Below are 11,956 nucleotides of genomic sequence, written 5' to 3' on the forward strand. Positions count from 1 at the left end.
AAAAGTTACATAATGTATACATATACAATGAGCTAATGAGTCCAAGTCCATCTGATTCCAAAATCAAGGGCACACTTTTAAGAACTTTGCTATAATGTCAGTTTATAGAGGCACAAAATCAGAACATGAACTAGGTTCTATATCTGGCAAATAGTGATAGTTATATTTTTAGAATGTGAAAATTACAATCCTTATAAGATGTATGTGTGTGTGTGTGTGTGTGTGTGTGTACTTCCTGAAGGATTAGTATAAACTCTTGGAGAGAGGATTAAGGAGGAAAAAAATATGGATCAAGAAATGCTTTATGAATTCTTGGCAGTAAATTTGATCCTTAAAAAAACGGATACAAGGAGAGTATCTGGTAAAAGAGAACAGTATAAGCAAAAGTGTGGAGAGAAAAATGTGTTCTAAGAGCTTATGAAGAAGAGGGCCATCCAGACAGTATTATTGAAGAACCTGTCTTGCACCCAGATAGATCTTCTTTGGTTGCTAAAAGTCTAAACTTCCACCATTTGAGAAATATTCCTTTTTGACATTAGAGTTTTCAGTTTTTATTCTGTCAACATGAGTGTCCTATTAAACACCAGAACTCCTGGGAGGGGTAATTAACTAAGCAATTTGTTCTCAACTATGAAATTAGAATCCTGGCAGGAAAAAGATAGCATGTTGACGTTCTTATTCAGGGACTATCTCAAAGATATGGACAACATTAAAGGGGACCAACAAGGGCTGGTTAAGAATCGCAGGGAATAGCAACAGGAAGGCTTCCATCCCACCTTCCTCCTCTGGTGGGGCGGGAACCATTCCTGGATCCCCAAGAGAGCTGTAGATGCAACTCAGGTTGCAGATATGGAAACAGGATGCCCATCAGGAGTTGAGTGGACTTTGAAAGGGGAAGCCAGGCCAGCAGAGAAAGAGATGAAAACAAATACATTAACCTCTCTTTCCCCCTCTGCCTTCCCATATGCTGATGGTGTCTCCCACTGGTCAGACCCAACAGGAAGCCAGAGGGCAAAGGCATGCAGCTGAAGCAGTGACAAAAGGGGGCTCTCCCAGGGCAAAAGCAGGCTGGAGAAGGGTGGGGAGAAGATCTGGAAAGGCAAATGGAGAATGGCCCGCCCAAGGACTTACAGTGGTCAGGTGGGACATAGGTCATCCGTCACTAATTGCATTTAAAGTAATGACCTTGCAAATTAATTTATTTTAGTTTTGTAAATGAAGGCAGTATTCAACATCATCCCTTGCAATAGCTTTCTCTAACTCATCTAAATTTAGATTGTCTTTTAAGTTTGTGAGAGAAAAGGGCAGTGGTATACCCGGTGGGCTGGGGATTATCCATGACCCTTCATGCACTCAGCAGTGTGTCTGACACGAGTGGCATCCATCATGTGTGTTGTGTGGAGAGAAGTGGAGGATCATTGCTTTGAGTCAACCAGCCAGCCTACGGTAGGAATTGATAGTTGATCAGACCTCTTTCCCACTAGTGATGGAGGAAGGAAGGGAGAGTGATGTAGCAGGAAGAAGTGTGTGTGATCAGAACATTGGGAAAGAGAGTAGGGGCAGAAAGAAGGGGCAAAATTAAAAACACGACAGTGATAAGATTTTGCCTAGAGTTGGCCCTGTTAGGGTAAGAAGCCTCATTCCTCTATGACCAAAGCACATGAAGCCAGTTGTAAACAGATGTGAAGAGTAGCATCTAGCATCATGTCTTCTCTGTTTGGGGACAGGGGGTGATTATACACACACACACATACACACCCCTCAGAGTCAATTTTTAAAGCAGTACAGTAATCAATCCAAACTGGTGTTGTAAATGGAAGGCGGAGAGAAGGTTGTTTGGGAAACACTTATCTCCCTTATCTCAGAGCAACACAGAGAATGTGCAGGAGTGGTGTGTGTGTGTGTGTGTGTGTGTGTGTGTGTGTGTATCTGTGTGCTTGAGAATTTGGGAGATGGAAGCTCAAAAGTGCTGTTTTTATGCTTATAATTATCTATTTCCCCATTAAAAAATTGGCTCTTATATGTCATTACTGGCTGGATATTAAGTGTCTTCTTGAGGCAATTTTGAGACTTTCTTTTTCTGCATGCTCATGCACGCATACAAACATGCATGCACAAACACACAGTTAGATGCATGGTTGCATGCATAATAAAACTTGAAAACTTAACTGCAGCACACTGCATAAATTAAAGAAGGCAAACATATCCTTGGCAAGACTTGAAGTAAATGCTAGAGTTTTCCCAGAAATAAGTAGTTCCATAATAACAGAAGTGAAAAGAAAATAAACTAAAACTTCTAAGTCCATCTTAGTTACATGGAAAGTCCACTAAAGTTTTCTTAAGAAGCTGATACCAAACTCCTAAAAATCCACTCTGGATTCCAAAGGTCGACTTTCCATCCCAAGTCATTACTTACTGGTGCAGGATTTCTATTATCCATGTTGAGCCATGGCTTATAGATAAATAAGGAATTTAGAATACAGCATTTGAATTCATTAAGCTGCTTCCAGTAAGTAATTTGAAACTCTGAGAAATGCTAAAAACATAATTACTAATCCAAATAGCCCTTTTTATCTGAATAAGTAAAAATGGAGATCAATATCTGGTTAATGGAGGTCATTTCCTATTATATTTTTAATGTTGTGATATGGACTGTAATGGTTGCTTTATATCGTTACATTGTCACTGTCATTGGAAACATCCTGTAAAGAAGGGCAGATGATTTACTTGAAATGTACTAGCAAGAGAGATGTCATCTTCTTCTGCAAATACTGGGCTTAAAACTTGGGTAACTCACTGGAGACTGTTGAGTCTCTCCCTGGATTTTCCTGAGGTTTTCATCCAAATGCAAATGATTCCAGGAGGCTCTCTCCATAGGAAAGAGGCCTAGAGAATTCCTCAGGACTTCAGGATAAAACAACAAATTAAATAAACATTCTTACTATATCTCTTGCTTAAACTTATACTGTGATCACAACCAATTTTGATTCACACATTCCCCAATTTCTTCAGAATAGGAATAATTTTGTCCCCTCCAGACAACTTGTGGAGTTCTTACAAGACCCAGAAAAACCCGAAGTGCACTTCAAAATCTCAGGAACCACTGGAAGGGCAGTGGGTCAAAGGAGTCAGGGTCTGCAAACACTGTGTGAATCAAACCTGGCTCCACACCTTCCCCATCAAGGTCACCTGTCCCCAGTAACCCAAGCTCAAAACTTGAGGCTGCCTTGATTTCTGCTCATCCTCCTTCAAAGGAACTTAGTTCTCAAGTCCTTATCACTGCATGCCACAGCTTGCAGTTGATCTCAACAGGTGAGCCATGACATGCCAGGGAAGCGCTGGTTGAGTGTCCAGCACTGGTTGGTTGTCCAATTAACTCTTATTCCATTTCCCTTCCCTGCTAGCAGAAGCCATCTCCCGCTCTAGAGGCTGAACATGCCAGGCCTGGCTTTCTCAGTTTCCCTTGCAGCTAAGGCATGGCAATGAGACCCAGCCCTAGCCAATGGACCAAGTCTCTTAGGAGAACTCTGGTAAAGGTTTTCTCCTCCCAATATGAAGAGATGCACTATGCATACTTAAGAATGGTTAAAATTAAAAGGACTGACAATACTAAACATTGGAGAGGATGGGGAGCAACGAGACGTTTTCCACATTGCTGATCACAGTGTAAAAAGATCCAAACACTTTGGAAAACAGTTTGCTAGTTTTATACAAAGTTGAGTACATACTATTTGATCCAGCAACTTCACTCCTAGGTATTTAGTCAAGAGAAATTAAAACACATGACTATGAAATATTGCACATGAATACTCAAAGCAGAGCATATTCATAATAGCCCCAAACTGGAAACCCAAATGCACACCAACAGTGAATGGATAAACAAATTGCAGTTTTCTCATAAAAGAGAATACTAAGAATGAATAAAGAAGAATGAAAGACTGATACATGCAATACCATGGATGAATCTCATAAACTTGCTGAATGAAAGAAGGTAGACACAAAAGAATAGTAAATGTCACATTTCCATAAAATTATAAAAAAGGCAAATCTACAGTGACAGAAAGTCAATCACTGGTTGCCTAATAGCTGGAGGTAGGAGGGAGTATTGGCAGTAAGAGTGGGCACAGGGAACTTTTGGGGTTGATAGCAATGTTTTATATCTTGATTATCTTATTACATGGATGTACACATTATTGAACTATACACTTATTATAGGTACATTTAGTGTCTATAAATTTTATCTTAATAACATTGATTTTTTAAAAAAGAGAGACAAATAAACAAATAAGACCACCAAAGCCTCAGAACTGTGAAACTGGGTTTCAGAGGTGGTTTGAAATATTGTTGAATTTTGCATTGAAGTATATTTAATGGTTCAATTTCAGAATAACATATTATCAATAAGACCCATTATTTCTGAGATTTCTTTTAATTTTTTTTTATGCTTGAGCTCTTATTATATGCTGAACTCTCTCTCTCTCCTTTAATCCTTACTGTCTGAGGTAAGGATTACTTCAATGATGATTATATCAGCTAAAAAACAGGAATTGCTTTAGAACTTTTGAGCATGAAGAATTTGATTCAGGAAATTGGTTATAGCTCAGTGAGGGAGCTGAGAAGGCAAAAAGGGTCAGTGAGACAACCCAGAGATTGGCAGTAGCAGGAAGCTGCTACTCCCTCTGGGGCTGGAGGCAGAATTCAGAAGCAAGACACGCTGAGAGAGGGGCCACCCTGCATAAGTTGGAACTCTGGAAGAGATACTGCTATTGTCAGAGGCACAGCAGGAAGTGGAGAGAGTGGGAGAAAAACCTTGACATGTCTCTGACTCCCACCCTTCTGCCTTTCGCCAGTGTGTCCCATGGGTTAGACCAGCCCAGGAGCCAGAAAGCAAGGGAGCCTGGAAAATGTGGTTCTCTTCAACACAGAGCAAAGCAGAAGGACGGAGAATGAATCCATTGAGGGCAAATAGATATTGACCAACACAAGTGTCTTTGTTTTATCAACTTCCTTGACTTCCTCTGTGACTGCCACCTCAACAGTTCCCTCCAAAATAGAGGCAAACTGGCAAATAGACCCTGTAAGAGGAGCAATAGCTCAAGTTGCTGTTTTTAGCTTCCCTTCCTTTAATCCTAAAGAAGAGAAGAGATTCGAACTAAGGCAATACAAGCAGGCTGGCACTTATCTCTCAGTGGCTTTGCTGCGGTGGAATATACCAGCCAATTCACCCAGGAATCCACCAGATGACACATTACAAAGTAAGACATGTATTAGGCATCAGGTTTAGGTATTTTCCCAAAGGCAATGTTCAGGCATTATGAGAGTGATGAGGGCACAAATAGAGGCATGTTACAGACTGAGTTGTGTCCTCCCTCAAATTCATATGTTAAAGTCAAGAGAGGCACTTTAAGGAGATAATTAAGGTTAAATGAGGACAAGGGTGGGGCCTTAATGCAATAGGGCAGATGAAGAGGAAGGCACATGACATTAAGGACACACGTGCACAGAGAAAAGGCCGTGTAAGAACACAGGGAGAAGGAGGTCATCTTCGAGCCAAGGAGAGAGGCCTCAAGAGAAACCAAACCTGCCAACACCTTGGGCTTGCACTAAAGTCCCCAGACTTTAAATTTCTTCTGTTTAAGCCACCTGATATGTGGCATGTTGTTATGGCAGACCTAGCAAATTAATACAAGGTACTGAGCACAATACGTCTAACAAGAGTCAATGCTTATTGCTGTTTTCAAAGACAATTCTAGGAGGTCACGCGTAGTCAACTACCTATGCCCTAAAATTATTTACCAGGCAACCAGTTTGTTTCCATAGTCAGGGATGAGGCTTAAATACATACCCATGGGAGAAAATCATAGCAATGATCCAAATTTGTACATAGATATAAATGATCTTCTTGAGAGTGACTTGTAAGCAGTGGGGAAAAGAAAGAATGAAGCAACTGGGTATTCAAAACAGAAGCGGTTTCAAAGAGGTGTGTGGGGTGGTGGGGGAGGGAATTGAGGACACTGAAAATAAAATTTTCCAAGTTTACAAATTTACCATGTTGGCCTGGCTGAAGTCATGGTTAAGAATTTTTTTTCCTCTTTATAGCTGTGATTTTTCTTCAATACCATATATGGCAGCAGATCAGCAAGCTATTTTTTGACATGTTTCTTTCTCCAGACCATTTTACATAGAAAGTTACTAAAATAGTCCAATTTGGATGTCTTTTTCTTAATCTTACAATTCTTGATCAAACAGGACACAATAGTTCTGTGTCAATATAATTATGAGAATATTATTTTAATGAAGAAGCTTAAAATGATGTCCAAATAGACAAACAATGCTCAGATAGGCTATGACGGTTTGGGGATTTTAAGAGCTTCTGTGTGATTGCTTTTGAGGAAAGCAGTTTTAAGAAGCAAATTAATATTCTGCAATCAGCATTGCTCTCAGGTCCTCCCAGGGTCTGAGCAGCAATTCAGGATCTGCTTCGGATGAACAGTTTCACATTTTTCCCTGGAGACCAACCCAAGTCCTGTAAGTCACAAGTGAACTCCATAAACACACTTTTCCCTGTAGAATCAGAGAGGGAGTGTGTTGGGATCTGGAAGAGAAGCAGGGTTTTCTGGGGAAGGTTATCTTAGGAGGAAGCAAAGGACAAAACTGTAGCAAGGCTTGAAGCCCTATTGAAGAGAAATCTATGTGCAAAAGCACTAGGTTACTTCCACCTCCAGAAACCAAACTCAGGAGAGTTTCTGATGCAATTCGTCAGTAGCTTTTGGAGCCTTGCTACTCAACGTATAGTTCCAGATCAGCAGTATCAGCAAACCTGGGAGCTCATTAGAAATACAGACCCCCAGACCTATCAAATCAGAATCTGCATTTCAACAAGATCCTCAGATGACTTCTATGCCCATGGAATTTTGAGATGCAATTCTCTAAAGTATTGTTCAGCCAGATGGATGTGAAAGGCATTGAATCATTCTGCCAGGGCTTGATTGTACATGCAAGGCTTTCATTCCCATCATGAAGAATAAAGCTGAGGGGAAAAGACACAGAGAACAGAAACAGGATTGAGGTTGTCTCACACCCAACAACTCTCACCCTCCACCTGTGCCAGGCCATCTTTCAGAAGCAGCAGTGAACAGAACCTACCGAAGTTGCAGTGGCATGCCTAGACTATGGGGCAAGGGCTCCCTCGCTGCCACTGAAGCTGTTGTCAGAAAATGCACCACTCTCGGAAACTGGTGCAGGGTTCACAGAGTTCTTTCTTCTCCCTTTCCAATCCTGTTTCTCTGGTCTCCCCTGTGCCTGCAAGAGGTGAGTACCAATTAGTTGCTGTTGCCACCCCATATTTAAAACCCAACACCAAACAGGTTGCCACTGCTGTTGGCGAGGTCACTCTCAGTGCTAGGAAACTTGAAGTAATGAGCTAAAACTGTCAAGTAAATTAATAGATTCCAGACTTGATGTGATCACCACTTGGAAATCTAGTAGCATTTTGCCATAGTTTAAATGAGTATTCCCAAAATTCATATGTTGAAGCCTCAATGTGATTGTATTTAGAGATAGGGCATTTAAGAGGTAAAGACAAGTAAGACAATAAGGGTTGAGTAATGATCTTATAGGATTGGTGACCTCATAAGAAGAGGAATAGACAGAAATCTCTATCTCCATGTGCACTTTCTGAGGAAAGACCATACGAACACACAGTGAGAAGAAGGCTGTCTGCAAGCCAGGAAGAGAGTCCTCACCAGAAACTTATTGTGTGGCACCCTAGTCTCACACTTCCAGCCCCCAGAATTGTGAAACAATAAATTGTTGTCATTTAAGTAGCCTGAGAAAACAAAGACATATTTCCCCAAGAGAAAGGACTGTTGGAGCCTAGATTACTGATGAGAAAAGAAATGGTTCTGAATTTAAAGCTTATCTGCTGACCTTGGGAGGGTTAACTTTTTGCTAATGACCTGTTGCTATGTATAACTTCTGAAGAAATGTCTATTATGTTCAATAGGAGTATATACTACTCATCCTTTTTATTACTTGCCGAAACTCACACACTAGGGGGAGGAAGGACGTATTGACACTTGCATTGCAGATGAAGTAACAACACACACACTAGTCCATTTAGGGTCTAAAGTCTGATTTGTCCAGGACTGAGAGGCTTTCTGGGACACGGAACTTTCGATGCTAAAACCAGAAAAGTCCTGGGCAAACCAGGACAAGTTGATTATCCTAAATGGGCTAAGTTTCACCTGTTGGAAGACCAATGGTGACATGTAGTGAGAAAATGGAGCATTTGTTAAAAGGGAATAAGAACCCTGGACTAGAGCCCTGGTTAATTTTAAGATTGTGTAGCCTTGGGTAAGTTACTTTACCTCTCTAGATCTAATTCTCCTCCCTCAGAGATGAGAGACTAGATTATTCCTAAGGGATGTTCCAGTTTCAATATGCTACAGTGTTTGAGTTCTGGGTTATTCTGTCAATTGACAGTTGGGGAGATCCAATTGTATTAATCCACAAAATAATCTAAGAAGAAGAAGTTTCTGAGCTAGGTGCAAGGATATAACTGTGCCTAAGTTACTGCCTTTATGGAACTTGCTGTTTACTGGGAGCAAGAGATGATAAACAAGAATTGATGTGACAAGCGCTGAGAAAGAAATAAGAAAGTGTTGTGATAGACAGTGATTGGACATCTTGTTTTAGCTGACATTGACAAAACTGGGAGCTCAATAGAAATACAGACCCTCAGACCTATCAACTCAGAATCTGCATTTCAACAAGATCCTCAGATGACTTCTATGCCCATGAAATTTTGAGATGGAATCCTCTAAAGAGCCAAACATGAAAAACTGGGAAAGGATAGTGTATTAGTCTGTTCTCACACTGCTATAAAGACATATCTGAGACTGGGTAATTTATAAAGGAAAGAAGTTTAATTGACTCACAGTTCTGCATGGCTGGGGAGGCCTCAGGAAACTTACAATCATGGCATAAGGCAAGAGAGAAGCAAAGACATGTCATACATGGTGGCAAGCAAGAGTGAACAAATGAGCGAAGCGGGACAAGCCCCTTATAAAACCATTGGATCTCATTAGAACTCACTCACTATCACAACAGCAAGGGGGTAACTGTCCCCATGACCCAATCACCTCCCACCAGGTCCCACCCTTGACACACGGGGATTATGGGAATTACAATTTGAGATGGTATTTTGGTGGGAACACAGAGCCAAACCACATCAGATAGGGAAGAGCAAGCACATAAGAGGCTGCAATGGGAGAGATTATAAAATTAAAGAAACAGAAAGGGCTACAGATGAGTGGAGCAGAATGAGGCAGAAGACAGTGGAAAGAAATGAAGCTTTAGAACTAGGCAGGAGCTAGATCACATTAGGCTTATAGGTCACAGTAGGAAGTTCAGGTTTTATCCTATGTGCCAAGAGAGGATATTAAAGGGTCTGAAATCATAGCAGAGTTATAAAAAACTGGTTAACCTCACTCACTAAATTACTAGTGTGTAATTGTGGATTACACAAATAATTACAGGTATAATAATGTAATATGACAGTCATGACAAGAATGCTCCTGTTCCATAAGTTTGGTTTTAATTAACCAAGAAGAGCCGTCAAAGGTTTGATGCAAGTTCAGGATAACTTGCATCAGTAATTTTACTTCATCACTTTAAAGTTTAGCATCCACTTCAGCTTGACTTTCAGGGTAAATGACAAAATAAATCTGTGGCTCAAATTACCCCAACCTACCCCTTTGGGAGCAGAATGTTACTTGGAACACATTCTTATAATTAAGATCTAATTGTTATTGATGTTCAGACAAATGTTCTTGCTGGCTTCATCTCTAAGAAACTAAAAAAACAGATTTTTCCCCTTTGCTTACTGATAAACAGCACTTAAATAAGTGCTCAAGGAGATATTACCCCTGATTTTAGATCTTGACAGGAGTCTAAATTAAAGCAGAAAGGACCACAAATTCGATCTGTGTGAGTTGATGGTTTATCCCCCACCCATTACAAGAAAATTTGAGATAGTTTCAAAAATTAAACACTGCAAAAAGCAATGCAATAAAGAGAATAAAAAAGAGTACGTATCTCTTCCTCATTCAAAAGGGAATGACTTTACAATAGATGAACTTAGTAACTGAATTTTGCCATGAATTTTCTGGAAACCATGGCAAGAGAGTGGTGGTTTGCATAATGTTTATTATCTGATTTAAAAAAACCCATCAGAATCACTCTGCAGAAAAAAATTTTTTCTTTGAACTCCAGAGAAAGAGTAATTTATCCTGTACATGTTTATAAAAAGGACATTGGGTATCTAGTGGACAATACCTTCAAGTAAAATTTTGCAAGAAAGAAGATAGAAATGCAGTTAAAATTAAATGTTTCTTGGGCCAGTGTCTGTAAAAGTTAACATGGTATAAATCCACAAAGGAATTTTTGTAGGAAGCCAAGGTATTATGGTCTAGATACTTTGACAGGGACTGTGTTTAGAGAACCTGGAAGAAAGAAGACATTTCCTAACATGTCCATTAGACACTTTCTCCCAAATTACAGCTGTTTTAAGCAAGTTTTTGATCAGTATTGAGTTGCAGTCAATTTGGAAAAGTACAAACCTCAGGGAAGGCAGACATTCAGAACTATCAGTCAAAGTGTGCTCTAAATGGCCAGTGATGAGGGAGGCTGAGCTGTCCTGCTGGGCTGTGAGGTTAAGATGTAGATTTGTCTAGAGCATGTACCACTTCATCACAAGTTTGCTGGAGAAAGATGCCTTTTTCCATGGAAAAGAGCTTTGAATATTCTTGAGAACTCATACAAGTCCTTTGTTGTAAACCCAGATTTCCATCTCTGAAGTCATGAAGAAAGGAAGAATGTGGGCAGGTGTAAAAGGGAGCATCTGATTGGGGAATATCATTTCGTAGCGATGTTTGTTTGCTGATTTTAGGGATTCTCCCACAGTTATTTAAGTCAAGCCTATATAATACATCAATAGTTTTGCATTTTTATACTTTCTTATTCATTATGTTCTAATTTGGCTTTGTGTCTTTGCTAAATTAAAAGGCCAGGTTATATCTATTTATTCTTTTCATTAAAATTATTATTATTTTTTTTTTGAGATAGAATCTCACTCTGTCACCCAGGCTGGCGTGCAATGGCACAATCTCCCCTCACTGCAACCTCTGTCTCCTGAGTTCAAGCGATTCTCCTGCCTCAGCCTCCTGAGTAGCTGGGATTACAGGCATGCCCCCACCACACCTGGCTCATTTTTGTACTTTTAGTAGAGATGGGGTTTCACCGTGTTGGCCAGGCTGATCTCGAGCTCCTGACCTCAAATGATCCATCTGCCTTGGCCTCCTAAAGTGCTGGGATTATGGGTGTGAGGCACCATGCCTGGCCAGAATTATTTACTATTAAAAATTAAGACTGAATATTAATCTATCCAGTTTACAACTTGATTGTGTGCGTGTGTAAAGTTTTATTTGGCTATGTAACGTATACATCTAGTCCTTCTAGCTGGATCATTCTTAAGGTAAATAAACATAACAACAATGCACTTACACAGGGCATTTATTATGTTGACTAGGGAGTCAGCTACGCCAAGCCACATGGCTCTCACAAGAGGACTTATTCCTGGATAAACTCAATCTGCTTGGGCGTAGGCATTTTCTGTGTGGAGTCCACTGGGCCCATTATTGGTCCCTACAAGTTCTTGAAGGCCATAGTCCTTGAAGACTCTGGGAACCCAGAGAAGAACAGGCTTAGCACCATTCCTGTACAAAGTAGGTAATGGATGCATGTTTCCTGAATAAATAAGCAAACAAGTGATGAGAAAACTTCACATATAGCTGTAACATAGGGCTGAACATGAAAGCCAGAAGATAAATATCAAGAGCTACTGGGTTTAAGGGGGGAAAAAGGAAAACTACATCCAGCTGGGTAAATCAGCAAA

The sequence above is a fragment of the Pan troglodytes genome, chromosome 8, assembly GCF_028858775.2.
Source record: "Pan troglodytes isolate AG18354 chromosome 8, NHGRI_mPanTro3-v2.0_pri, whole genome shotgun sequence".
NCBI classification, from domain to species: Eukaryota; Metazoa; Chordata; class Mammalia; order Primates; family Hominidae; genus Pan; species Pan troglodytes.